Consider the following 12,451-nt stretch of genomic DNA (forward strand, 5'->3'; position numbering starts at 1 on the left):
ATACACCGCAATCCTAAGTATCACTACGCCATGAGAACAAACAGGCAATAAGGTGTGTTGTGCTCAGCCCTTAGCGTGTGAACACCACCGTCAGCAATTTTGAAAGATAACGTTCAAAAAATAAGAAAAATCTACAGAGGCATAATAATACATAAATTTCCTATGATACAAAATCGAATTAATTACAGTAATTATGTTAAATAATGTATCTACTTTTCGCAGATAATAAAAATTTCTTTGTTTCTTGACTGCATATAAGAAAAATTAAAGGAATACAAAAATTAGATGCTAATAAGTTAATATATTCTTGTATCTTTATTATATATATTTCCTCTGATTCAAAATCGATTAAATTACAAGCAAAATGTAATATTAAAACTGTACATTTATCAGCAAAGTTTATTTGTTTGTAGACTTACTGCATCATGGAAAAATTTGTTTGTCTACCAAAATCTTATTTCATAATATTGGATATATTTCGTTTTTTTGATATACATATATTTCCTATGATACAAAATCGATTATATTTCAGTAATGATGTTGAATAATGAATCTGCTTTTCGCAGATAATAAAATTTTGTTTGTTTTTTGAACGCATTTAAGTAAAATTATAGAATTACAAAAATTTGATGTATATATAATAATAGGTTTTTGTATATATAATAAAAAGAATTCTTGTATTTAAAATCGAAAAAATTAAAAGCAAAATGTTTGATTACCATTGTAAATTTTTCAGCAATCTATAGATGCTTTTAGATTTACTGCAACATGGAAAAATTTGTTAATCTACAAAATACCGATGTCATAATCTTCGACATATTTCGTTTTTTTGTATACATAAATTTCCTATAATACAAAATCGATTAAATTACACAAATTTTGTTGAGAAATGTATCTACATTTCGCAGATAATAAAAGTTTGATTTTTTCTTGAGTGCATTAGAGAAAAATTCTTAGGTTTACCAAAATTAGATGCTAATATGCTAGTATAATCTTTTATCTTTACTATAAATATTTCCTGTGATTTAAAATCTATTAAATTACCATCAAAACGTAACAATAACATTGTACATTTATCAGCAATCAAAAGATGTTGGAAAATTTACTGCATCATAGAAAAATTTGTCTACATAAATCCGATTTCATAATCTTCAAAATATCTCGTTTTTTTAATATACATAAATTTACTATGATTCTAAATAGATTAAATTACACTATTATTGTTTAAAACTGTATGTTCTTTTCGCAAATAATAAATGTTTTTTTGTTGCTTGACAGAATTAGAAAAAATTTCTTAGGATTTTAACAATTTAATGCTATTATATTAGTACATTCGTGTATCTTTAATGAGAAGAGTTCTTGAAATATAAAATCGATAAAATTACAAGCTAAATCTAAAATCAAACATGTACATATTTTAGCTATACAAAGTTGTTTATAGATTTACTGAATCATCGAAAAATTTGTTAGTCTACAAAAATCCGATGTCATAATCTTCGAAATATTTCGTTTTTTTATTATATATAAATTTCCTATGACACAAAATCGATTAACATACAGTAATTGTGTTTTGTTACGTTCACTAATGAACCGTCACAGAAGGCCACTTTCACCAGTCTTCCCTCGTTCAGTAAAATGGGAAACTCGAGGAGTGAAAACAAATTTTAAAAGTCTCTAACCGGTCACGACCTTACAGTTGATTACACGGCAAAGAGGAAAGAAGAAAAAGTTATGCATGTTTCGCGTCAGCTTAGTAAATCAAAACTTTATCCAGGATAGGCTTTTGGATACCAGATATCGGGCATCGGACGTAGATGTTAAAAAATTTTTTTTTATTGTTCTCAACATATTTTGACATTCAAAATGGCTGACAAACGTGAACCCTTAAAAAGTAGGTATGCTGTTGGCGGGCATTGAAATTTGAGAACAGTTGATCAAAAACAAAAAAAATTAAACGGCTTTAAATTCAGTATGACAATGGCTATCGGGTATGCTACAACTATCAATTTTTATGAAAACAAAACAAAATGACAGCTATTTTTCGAAAAATAAAAAAATCGTTGATTTTTTTCGCACCTTTTTTTCAAAAAAAATATAGTAAAAATTAATATATTGACTTGGTTGTAGCATGCGAGATAGCCATGCATGTGTAGAGTATGTGGTTAAAATTTCAGAAGGATCCGTTGAGTGTTCTCGAAAATATCATGCCCGCCAACCGAAAAAACGTTGTTTCAAAAAAAACCTTTAAAGTTTTTTTTACAAAATTTTTAAAAAGTCTGACTTTACCTTATTCTGCGATGCCTGCACCATACAGTATGCCTTCTGCTTCTTCAAAATACTCATTATCTTCCACTCTAGCCTTTTTTCGTTGTGACCTGGCCTCTTTTAAAGATTCTGCGCTCAAACGATTGGCTGAGCGCACACGCGTGTTGTCGCGGTTACTAACGTAATTGACTGCGATAGGACCAAGTTTTATCCCCACAACGTGCATTATTTTCAGTATTGGATCAAAACCTTCGTTGAATATACAAGCTGCCAATTTACAAGCTATTTCAACAATTTTTTTTACCATTAAATAGGTGTTTAGGCACTATAGTTCAAACGCATTTATTGAAGCACTCATTATTATTTTGATTGTGGCCACCTAAAAATCTTTTAAGTAATTCTTTTTTTGTCAGGTCAACATTACCCTTTGGTTTTTGGCAGCTATATTCATGCAGAGACATTTCCACTTACACAACCGCAGATGGTTTGTCTCCTCTATCTGTAATATCTCTATGTGTTTGGATTGCAGAATAATAAACTTAAACTGCTCGGATCGTTCTAAAATTTTTGTATGATAATTCTACATATATCTACTTTCGAAAAATGCAAAACGAAATTGATTCTTTCAAAATGATAAACCAGAATGAACCCTTAAGAGAGATAGGTGTTAGTTACAGTTGAATGTTATCAAGCGCGAATCTTGGGAATCGCGCCGTCAGCATGTATGCACGTGTGAATATTTTATGCATACTACGAATAAGAAATATAATACAAAGTTAAAGAATGTGTGAATATTTTATGCTCGTTAAAATAATAAATTCGAACAAACAACTCCACTATAACGTCGACCGATAAGGTTAGTACTAGAAGAACCTATTGTCGGTATTACCGACGCGCACTTACTGACTGACTATGTTACCGCCTGATATTGTCGGTAATGCAGATCCCTCTTTAAACGAAGATAGATCAATAATGTTCTATTTTACCTATACTATAGAGATGTAAATATTGATGGTCGTTCATAGGAAATACATAATTATTCATTGGACAATGAAAAAAATAGAAATTTAAAGTACCTTGTATAAAATATTATAATATATATTCGCAAAAGACCACAGTTAATTATCGCAAACAATGTATACGATTATTAATTGATCTAATATATAATGTATATATGAATATAATGAATTTATTTACTCCCAAAATTTTAAAATTAGCAAAATTTTATCAAACATCATATAACTTATTCATAATAGAAACTGCTTTAGCACAAAATTAGACACATTATTTATATTTTATTTCTACAATAATTTACCAAATTTCAGATTTTGGGTTCAGTACACGAAATTCGAAAATAGACGTAACTGGACGTGACATCTCCCTCCTTAAAAAGAAAAACCCGGGGATCTATTCCCGTGGTCTTCTGAACGAACGAAATTTTCGAAAGATCTTGTCGTCCGCATAGAATTGAACTCACTTACCAGATGTATCGTCTCTCTGGCAGCCTCTCGAATCCAAAGTTGATTACGTGGCACCGAAAACGTCGTTCGAAGGTTCTGATGGTCTCGTGCGCACCGCCTGGAGTTCAATTCTACTATTTAAATTTTTGGTGGGCCGAGTGTCTTTCCCGTGCCCCAAATGAAGGAGTAGGCTCATAAATAAGCCCTAAATTGCACCCAAAATATGCAAATTCCACCAATACACTGTGTGTAGGGCGTACCCTCAAAGAATAGAATCTGTTATGAACTTAATTATCTTGAAAATAAACACAATTTCAATAATCGCTGAACTGACCGTCCTGAACTTCAATAGACCGTACCAAATTTTTGATGTCAAACTTTCCGCTAGTTCACTTATAACTTTTTCACTCAAAACATCATCAAGGTTTAATGCGTCTATTTGCTCTTTATGTCCATCTGCTCCCCTCGCGATATTGTTTAAAATAGGCGGTTGCTCAATAGGGAACATTACGTGATCCCTTAGTCTATCCAAATCCGCCTGCGTATAAATTCCACTAGTTGCCAGCGATCCCGCGTCGGTGTATTTCCCTTTCATACTTTTGTCTGGTTGCAAAATATGGGAATCTTTCACATACGTTGGTTTTGAAAGCAGCTGACACCAGGTTCCCTCAACTAAATACTCCTGTGGAAGTAGTGCGCTGCATGGTCCATCGGTACCCTTACCGCTCAAAACTCTCGATTTTAGATTTAAATACATGCCTAAGTTTTGACATGTTACAGGAAGTTATTTATAACACTTTTCCGAATGTCTGATCTTCACTGAAATAGGGGTTCACTTGATAATATGTGCAGCTTCACCGGCCACTACCGCCACGTACCCCGGCTTTCTTATAACCGTGTTCGCAAACACGTCAGGGAGAACGTTCGCTAATGCCAACGCGATTCGAATAACCTGTTGTTCCAGGTTGCACTTTTGCTGCAAGATGTTGATGTCAAGAGCCTCCATCTGGTCACGATGATTCTTTCCGACGTATACAAACCTTGAGTTTACATAGGCGAGCAGATCCATGTTGTCGGGTGTTATTTTCGCCCTTCTTGTAGAGGTACGCCCATGTTAGGTTTCTAAGATAAATAACTTTGAATGTTCTGTAGTAACCAGGGTGTAACCGCAAATATGGAGCTCGTTCTTGCCCATCAATGCGAAGTCAGTGTCTCCCTCCATCACCGAGTACATTGTTGAAACATGTGAGATCGCAATTGGTGACGTAACTTTCATGGCGGCCCCCTCGTACAGTGCTGTATACTGCTCAAAGTTGCACGATGATCCGGGAACGACTGTCTAGAAAGCACAACCATTCTCGTCCGTAAAACACGTTCCCTCCGAAAAAGGGCACGATATATGACCCCTAAGAGAGATCAAATTCTTACCAATTTTCACTTTTCCCGTATATGTTTTAATATCTGTGCGCACTACACTTTGCACAATTACATCGTTCTACGTACCGTTAGCATCTGAATACTGGGTGCCTTGACACCTACCGTCGGTGGTAATGGAACCCGCCAATTTCACACTACAAAAGTCCGTCGAATTTACACGTAGTCCATTTATTTGAGTGAAAGAATTTAAGGAAAGTGAGCCAGTATTAAAAATAGTTTTACAAATGTCCTATGAAACTTCTAATAAATAAATGCGGCGCCCGTTGTGAACCGCCGATATGTGCGAACTCATACCGCAATAGTAAATCGTTCGGTCTATTTCGATTCTGCACTGATACACGCGCGCAGTATCGTAGTCAGTCAGCTGTAACAGCTGCACGTGCGTCGTCGACTTGTTGGGTGATGCAGCGGGTAGACCACACTCTCCAGTTTCCACCAGTGACACTGTAGTGATGTTAGCAGATGTACCGCCACAGTCGTAGCCCAAGAGTGCAAAGATCGAGGTGACGCAACAAATGATGAGGCCGCAAATTTCGGAATACATCGTTTATGTTGCAGATTTACAGACCGTTACAAAACAAAAACAAATATAATATTAAAATATTAGTACATATATATGTAGGGATTTAATTTATTTAGGGTAAGAGGTGCGAGGTGAACATACACCCAGTTTAATCCTACTAATAAGATTTATTTAAAACAGGTATTAGAAAAGGTACAATATTAATTTCACAATCTTACGGTTACAACTTAGATGAGCGACTGAATTCTTATGACTGTTACAACTGATAAAACTGCGACTGTTACAACTGATATCTAACTACGGCTACGACTGCTACTGTTCTACTTCTACGACTGACACTCCATTGCTTCTACCACCGAGACTCTGCCTTCTTATTCCTTTCCATGTCTTTTATATCAGAAATCACCTACACCCCTTTTTGAGAGGGAAGAAGCTTACAAATCTAACTGACCAATAGCATAAGGATCCACTCCATAGTCCACCGACAGGTACAGCCTATGGTTTTCGGTAGTGGGAACTATGCATACAGCAACTTAATCTAGCACATCGGAATGTCACACCTTTTATGGCATCGCCTATGTTTACACAGGTATCGGAAATTCTTCAAAGGGTCCCTACACTGCACACATGGTTTTTTATTACACAAATATCCTAATAACCCTCAAGGTTCGTTTATGGTTTTATGGCCCACCTAATCTTTTCTTTTAATCTGGATAGATTTCTCTTTTTCAAATAAAATGAGATCTACAGAAAGGACTGAATACCAGCTTTTGTCCATCTCTGCTACACTTAAAACTCTCCTACATTCGGCCATTCTGCGAATCTTCGGTCCCCGAAGATTGAGTTTCTTCTTCGTACTGTTTATCGCGTTCTTTTCTTTTTCTCAACAGGCCGTTTTCCAACGTGAAATCTTCATATGGTCGTGGTTCTGCAATCGTCCTAATCGCTTCTATTTTCTTTTCTTCGGATATCAACATTGTTTCGTCTTTTTCAATCTCTTCTTCTTTGATTTCTCCGGTGGGTTCCACTTTACCCGTTGTTTTTATTTTTTCTGGAATTACAACTGCATTTACTGTAGGCTTTTCAAGTTTACTTTTTACAACATCTATCATTGGTATTTTTTCTTTGCTTTCTTCCACCGTGATCTTTATCAAATCTTCTACAATTTTTATTTCTGGTTTGATTTCTGCTTCCTCTTGTATTTTTTCAACATGTTCAGCTAATACTTCTTCTTTAATTTTCATTCTTTCCTGTACAACATCTTCTTTTAATTCCTCTTGGTCTACTGGTTCTGCGGTCTCTTCTTTGGCTGGAGGCACGATTTCTACTTTTTCGTCAAACTCTTGAAATTTTTCAACTTCACTAGGTGAGACACTTTCGACACTTTCTTCCAAGTATTGCGTTATCTGTTCGTATAAAATTTCTTCATCACACGGAGCTAATCTACGCGATTTTAACACTACGGATTTATTATCATGCAACTTAATTCGTACTCCTATCGAAGTTTTTACCTTTTCTACGGGTTTATGATCTTTAATCAACTGATTTACTTCCTTCGCACACTGTGATCTAACATCTAACTCACGCACCGTTATATCAAAAACACCTTTCGCTGTCTCTTCGTTCAACACTGTGTCGGCGTCTTCTTCGTCGACGGATCTTGCATAATCTTCTTGATCGGCGTGGTTCTTGATTTCTTCTTCTACATCTTCTTGTTCGGCGTGGTTCTGAACTTCTTCTCCTACATCTTCTCGTTCGGCGTGGTTCTTGATTTCTTCCTCTACATCTTCTCGTTCAGCGTGGTTCTGGATCTTTCCCTTCTCTTCGTTTTCTCGTATTGTACACATTTTCACAACTTTATCCTGTATCGCCATCGACTTTGAATCTTCCGAAGCGGCGATAAGGTTGACACGCTTTTCACAAGCCTTTGAAATGTGTCCAAATTCGTTACAACGGAAACATTTTGGACCTTTCTCTACCATCGGACATTGTTTTATATTATGATCGAGTGAACCACACGAGAAACATCGTAATTTTGTCATCTTAACTTCCTCCGTTCTTCTTTCTCTTTTGTCAACATTATCACCTCTGCTTGAACTCTTCGTAGCTCTTGACTTTTCTTTCATAATGTCGTAAATTTCCATATTTCTTTTTAGTTCTTCTAGAGATCGTGATTGATACAGAATCCCTTTATTCATCTCATCGTCTACCACCCCGTTAATTACGTATTCTATCAACGCTCTTTCTTCCACTTTACCAAATGCTGCTATTCCCTTCATCACGTAGATATATTGACGACCTGTTTCGTCCAGCCGTCTCTTTCTTTCTACCAACTGAGCGTGAATCGTCGCGCTACTGACATTATCTTTAAACTCACCAGATAACTTCCTTTTTAAAGCTGCCCACGAGATGATACCTTGCTCCGATTCTATAAATTGCTTAGCGGAACCTCGCAGCATCAGTTTTCCATAGATCAACTTTTGCAGAACGTTCCATTGGAGGATTTCTGCCATCTCTTCGAATTGGTTTATCCACTTTTTTACTGAGACTAAACCATCTCCATCAAATTTTGGAAGACTCTCTTCCACATCTCGAATCGAAAAAGGCGACGGTGCACTTCTCTTCGTTTTTTCGTATTCATATTCTGATTCTGTGTCTTCGTCCATCTCTTCGTCTGTTTCTTCGTCTGTTTCTTCGTCTGTTTCTTCGTCTGTTTCTTCGTCTTCTTCTTTATTTATTTCTTCGATATGTGTGAGCAGTCTCTTTCTTAATACTTCCTTCGTGCCGCTTGTTGATAACTGCAGCTTCCTTGCTTCTGCTTTTAATTCAACTGATTTCATTTTCTTAATCATTTCTTTTGTCAACTGGGTCTTGTTATTTTTGCAACTTTTGCGGACAACCGTTCTGTCCAATTCTTTACCTGAGCCGCAGTCTACGGGTTCTACGTGTGCGTCGGTCATCTTACGGTGTTACTTCACAACTTCACAACTTCACAACTTCACAACTTCACAACTTTACGATTTCACAAATTGGCAAATTTGCAAATTGACAATTTGGCAACTTGACAACTTTACAACTTTACAACTTTACAACTTAACAAATTGACAACTATGCAATTTGACAACTTTGCAACTTAACAACTTTGCGACTAAACAACTTAACAACTTTCGTCATGTGAAACTAACAGTAGTTTTTTCTTTTACCTTTTCAATCCCGGACGAGCCCCCAAATGTAGGGATTTAATTTATTTAGGGTGAGAGGTGCGAGGTGAACATACACCCAGTTTAATCCTACTAATAAGATTTATTTAAAACAGGTATTAGAAAAGGTACAATATTAATTTCACAATCTTACGGTTACAACTTAGATGAGCGACTGAATTCTTATGACTGTTACAACTGATAAAACTGCGACTGTTACAACTGATATCTAACTACGGCTACGACTGCTACTGTTCTACTTTTACGACTGACACTCCATTGCTTCTACCACCGAGACTCTGCCTTCCTATTCCTTTCCATGTCTTTTATATCAGAAATCACCTACACCCCTTTTTGAGAGGGAAGAAGCTTACAAATCTAACTGATCAATAGCATAAGGATCCACTCCATAGTCCACCGACAGGTACAGCCTATGGTTTTCGGTAGTGGGAACTATGCATACAGCAACTTAATCTAGCACATCGGAATGTCACACCTTTTATGGCATCGCCTATGTTTACACAGGTATCGGAAATTCTTCAAAGGGTCCCTACACTGCACACATGGTTTTTTATTACACAAATATCCTAATAACCCTCAAGGTTCGTTTATGGTTTTATGGCCCACCTAATCTTTTCTTTTAATCTGGATAGATTTCTCTTTTTCAAATAAAATGAGATCTACAGAAAGGACTGAATACCAGCTTTTGTCTATCTCTGCTACACTTAAAACTCTCCTACATATATGTATGAAAGTGTACTAATTTTTGGATTTTGACAACTTCAATTTATCTTTATGCACAATCCTACTTCCATTTTTATAACGAATTTTAATATTGTTTTTAGGAAGCACCTCTAGAATTGGGGGGGGGGGACCAGTCCATTGACTTCCTAATTTAGACGTCAGCTGTTTCAAAAGATAGACGTTTTGTCCAATTTTTAGTTTCTGACCGCGAGCTTTTCGATCGTAATAATATTTAGATTTAATCTTTGCTTCCACCAAGTTCCGTCTTGCTATCTTTTGTGCAGTTCTAATTTTATGTACTAAATCCAAATAATATTCTAAATAAGTCTCCTCTAATCCAACACCGGCTAACACGTCAACTGAAAGCACATTTGCCTTTTTCCCAAAGACCAATTCATGAAGAGTAAACCTCGTTCCCTCATGCGTGCTAGTATTATAGGCGAACATAGCGTGTGTAAGCCATTCATCCCACTCGCTTCTTTTATTAATTTTATGTTTCAAATACTCGGTCAGGACAATATGTGATCGTTCCAAAGATCCGTTTGACTGCGGATGAAATGCAGTAGTTTTAATTTGTTTACAATTATATTGTTTAGATATTGCTCTTAGTAACGAACTCGTAAAATTTTTGCCTTGGTCTGTTAAAATTGATCCTGGGGCCCCAAAAATATTGCAAAAATTATGTACCATGCCCTCTGCAATGTCAGTGGACGTAGCAGATTTGAGAGCCACTGCTACGAAAAATTTGGTTAGAGCATCTTGAATGGTAAGTATGTATTTGTTACCCTATTTTGTTTCTGGTAATGGGCCCACGATGTCCATAGCAATCTTATCGAATGCCGCTCCAAGCGTATCGGTTAGTATCATTGGCTCCCTAGATTTAACACTAACTATTTTTTTCATTTAGCAGCTTTCACAAATACCTATAAATTCTTGAATGTCTTTTTTCATATTTTGCCAATGATACTTTTGACGGATTCTATTATATGTTTTTGTCACACCTTTGTGACCACCGATAGGCGAGGAGTGGCATTACGCTATTATGTCCTCTCTTCTTTCTGCCTCTGGAATCAACACTTCATTATGACAAACAACTACTGTACAATTTTCATTTTCAAAGGTATTCATAATTTTTTTCAAAATACGTGACCATAAAATTTCATCCAAACATTGGCTCCTCGAAATACTAACTGATGTTAACCCAAATTTGCGCGTGACGGATAACAAAGAACCAATAGCCTCGAACAACGTTTCCAATTTAGTGGCGGTCACGGCCCGTTCTTTAATAGGAATCGCTATCAACTTGAATTTACCGAATTTTAGTACCTTAGCGCGTCCCAACACCAGTTCCCCTAATTTGGGAAGCTTATGTACTTTACCTGAATCTTTTGCACCTTCGTCACACGGTGTACCGATAAGATCCGTAAATATTACTAAATTGTCACGTCTTAAAACTAAAAGTCTCTCGTAACTCCTACATTGTTTGTTATCATTCTCAAATGTGTCTTTTGACTTATCTGAGACATCGCATCAGGTGACGATGAAGCAAGATTATTCATCCCGTCAGCTGTCTCGCTGACGTCACAATTCCCGTCGTCATTCATAGTACGTCTAATGTCAAATTTAATGGGATTGTCGTCTGATTCATACATATGTACAGGGAGAAAATTTTTAGTCTCCACTGGATTTCGAGATAGTGTATCTGATTGACTTGTATACGATTTTAAACGAATATTCCGCTAACTTAAGACTCCACTTAACGAGTCTAGAAGTAGGATCTTTAACTGATTTTAACCAGACCAACGGTTGTGATCAGTTACCAAAACAAATTCTTTTTTTCTCTCAAAACAGCAGGAAATAGGCACATCCTTTTCCACAGGTCCTTGGCTCAACACGGCACCCATCACAAAGCCGGAGGCTTCAGTCGTTACGTTAAAAGGCAAAGCGAAATTCGGATATGCAAAATAGGTTCTTTATACAAGGCGTCACGTAACGAGCAAAATGCATCCTCCAGGATATTTCCCCTAGCAAAACAAAGCATCTTTTTTCAATAAATCCGTTAGTGGTTTAGCCACTTTTGAGAAGGCAGGAATAAACCTTCTATAATACCCGGCAAGCCCAAAAAATTGGTGAATTGATTTTAAATTTTTCGGACGCGGAAACTCCTTAACAGCTTCTAATTTCTTTGGGCCCGGTTTCACACCGTCTTCGCCAATGATTTGTCACAAATAAATTACTTCCTGCCTCAAAAATTCGCACTTGTCGGGTTGTAATTTCAAATTAGCTTGACGAAGTCTACGTGCGAGTTAGCCAAATTTTACCTCATGCTCGCCAAGTAAACTTGCGTAAAGAACGACATCATCCAAGTATACAGACATTTTTTCGCTTTGCAAACCGGTCAAAACATGATCCATTAATTGGAAGGTTGCGGGAGCGTTTTTCAAGCTAAAAGGCATTCTACAAAACTCGAAGTGACCATACGGGGTCGAGAACGCTGTCTTTTCACGATCATCCGGATACATTTTAAATTGGTGAAATCCAGATTTCAAATCAAACGTCAAAAATATTGCGCCGCGCCGAGTTGATCCAAAATTTCGGTGATGTTAGGCAAAGGATACGCATCACCCACTGTTTTTTCATTAAGATTTCGGTAATCGATAACCATCCGCCACTGTTTGTTGCCCCTGGAATCCGCTTTCTTGGGAACAATCCATATAGGAGAATTATATGGAGAAGTTGAATATTTAATTATCTCGTCCTTCAACATTTCAGATGTTTGTTTCCTAATCTCTTTCTTGTGAGCCGGGGGAAATCTATACTGT

Source organism: Polistes dominula, unplaced genomic scaffold (genome assembly GCF_049000335.1).
Source record: "Polistes dominula isolate Pdom_NZ unplaced genomic scaffold, Pdom_raw_medaka scaffold_35, whole genome shotgun sequence".
Classification (NCBI taxonomy): Eukaryota; Metazoa; Arthropoda; class Insecta; order Hymenoptera; family Vespidae; genus Polistes; species Polistes dominula.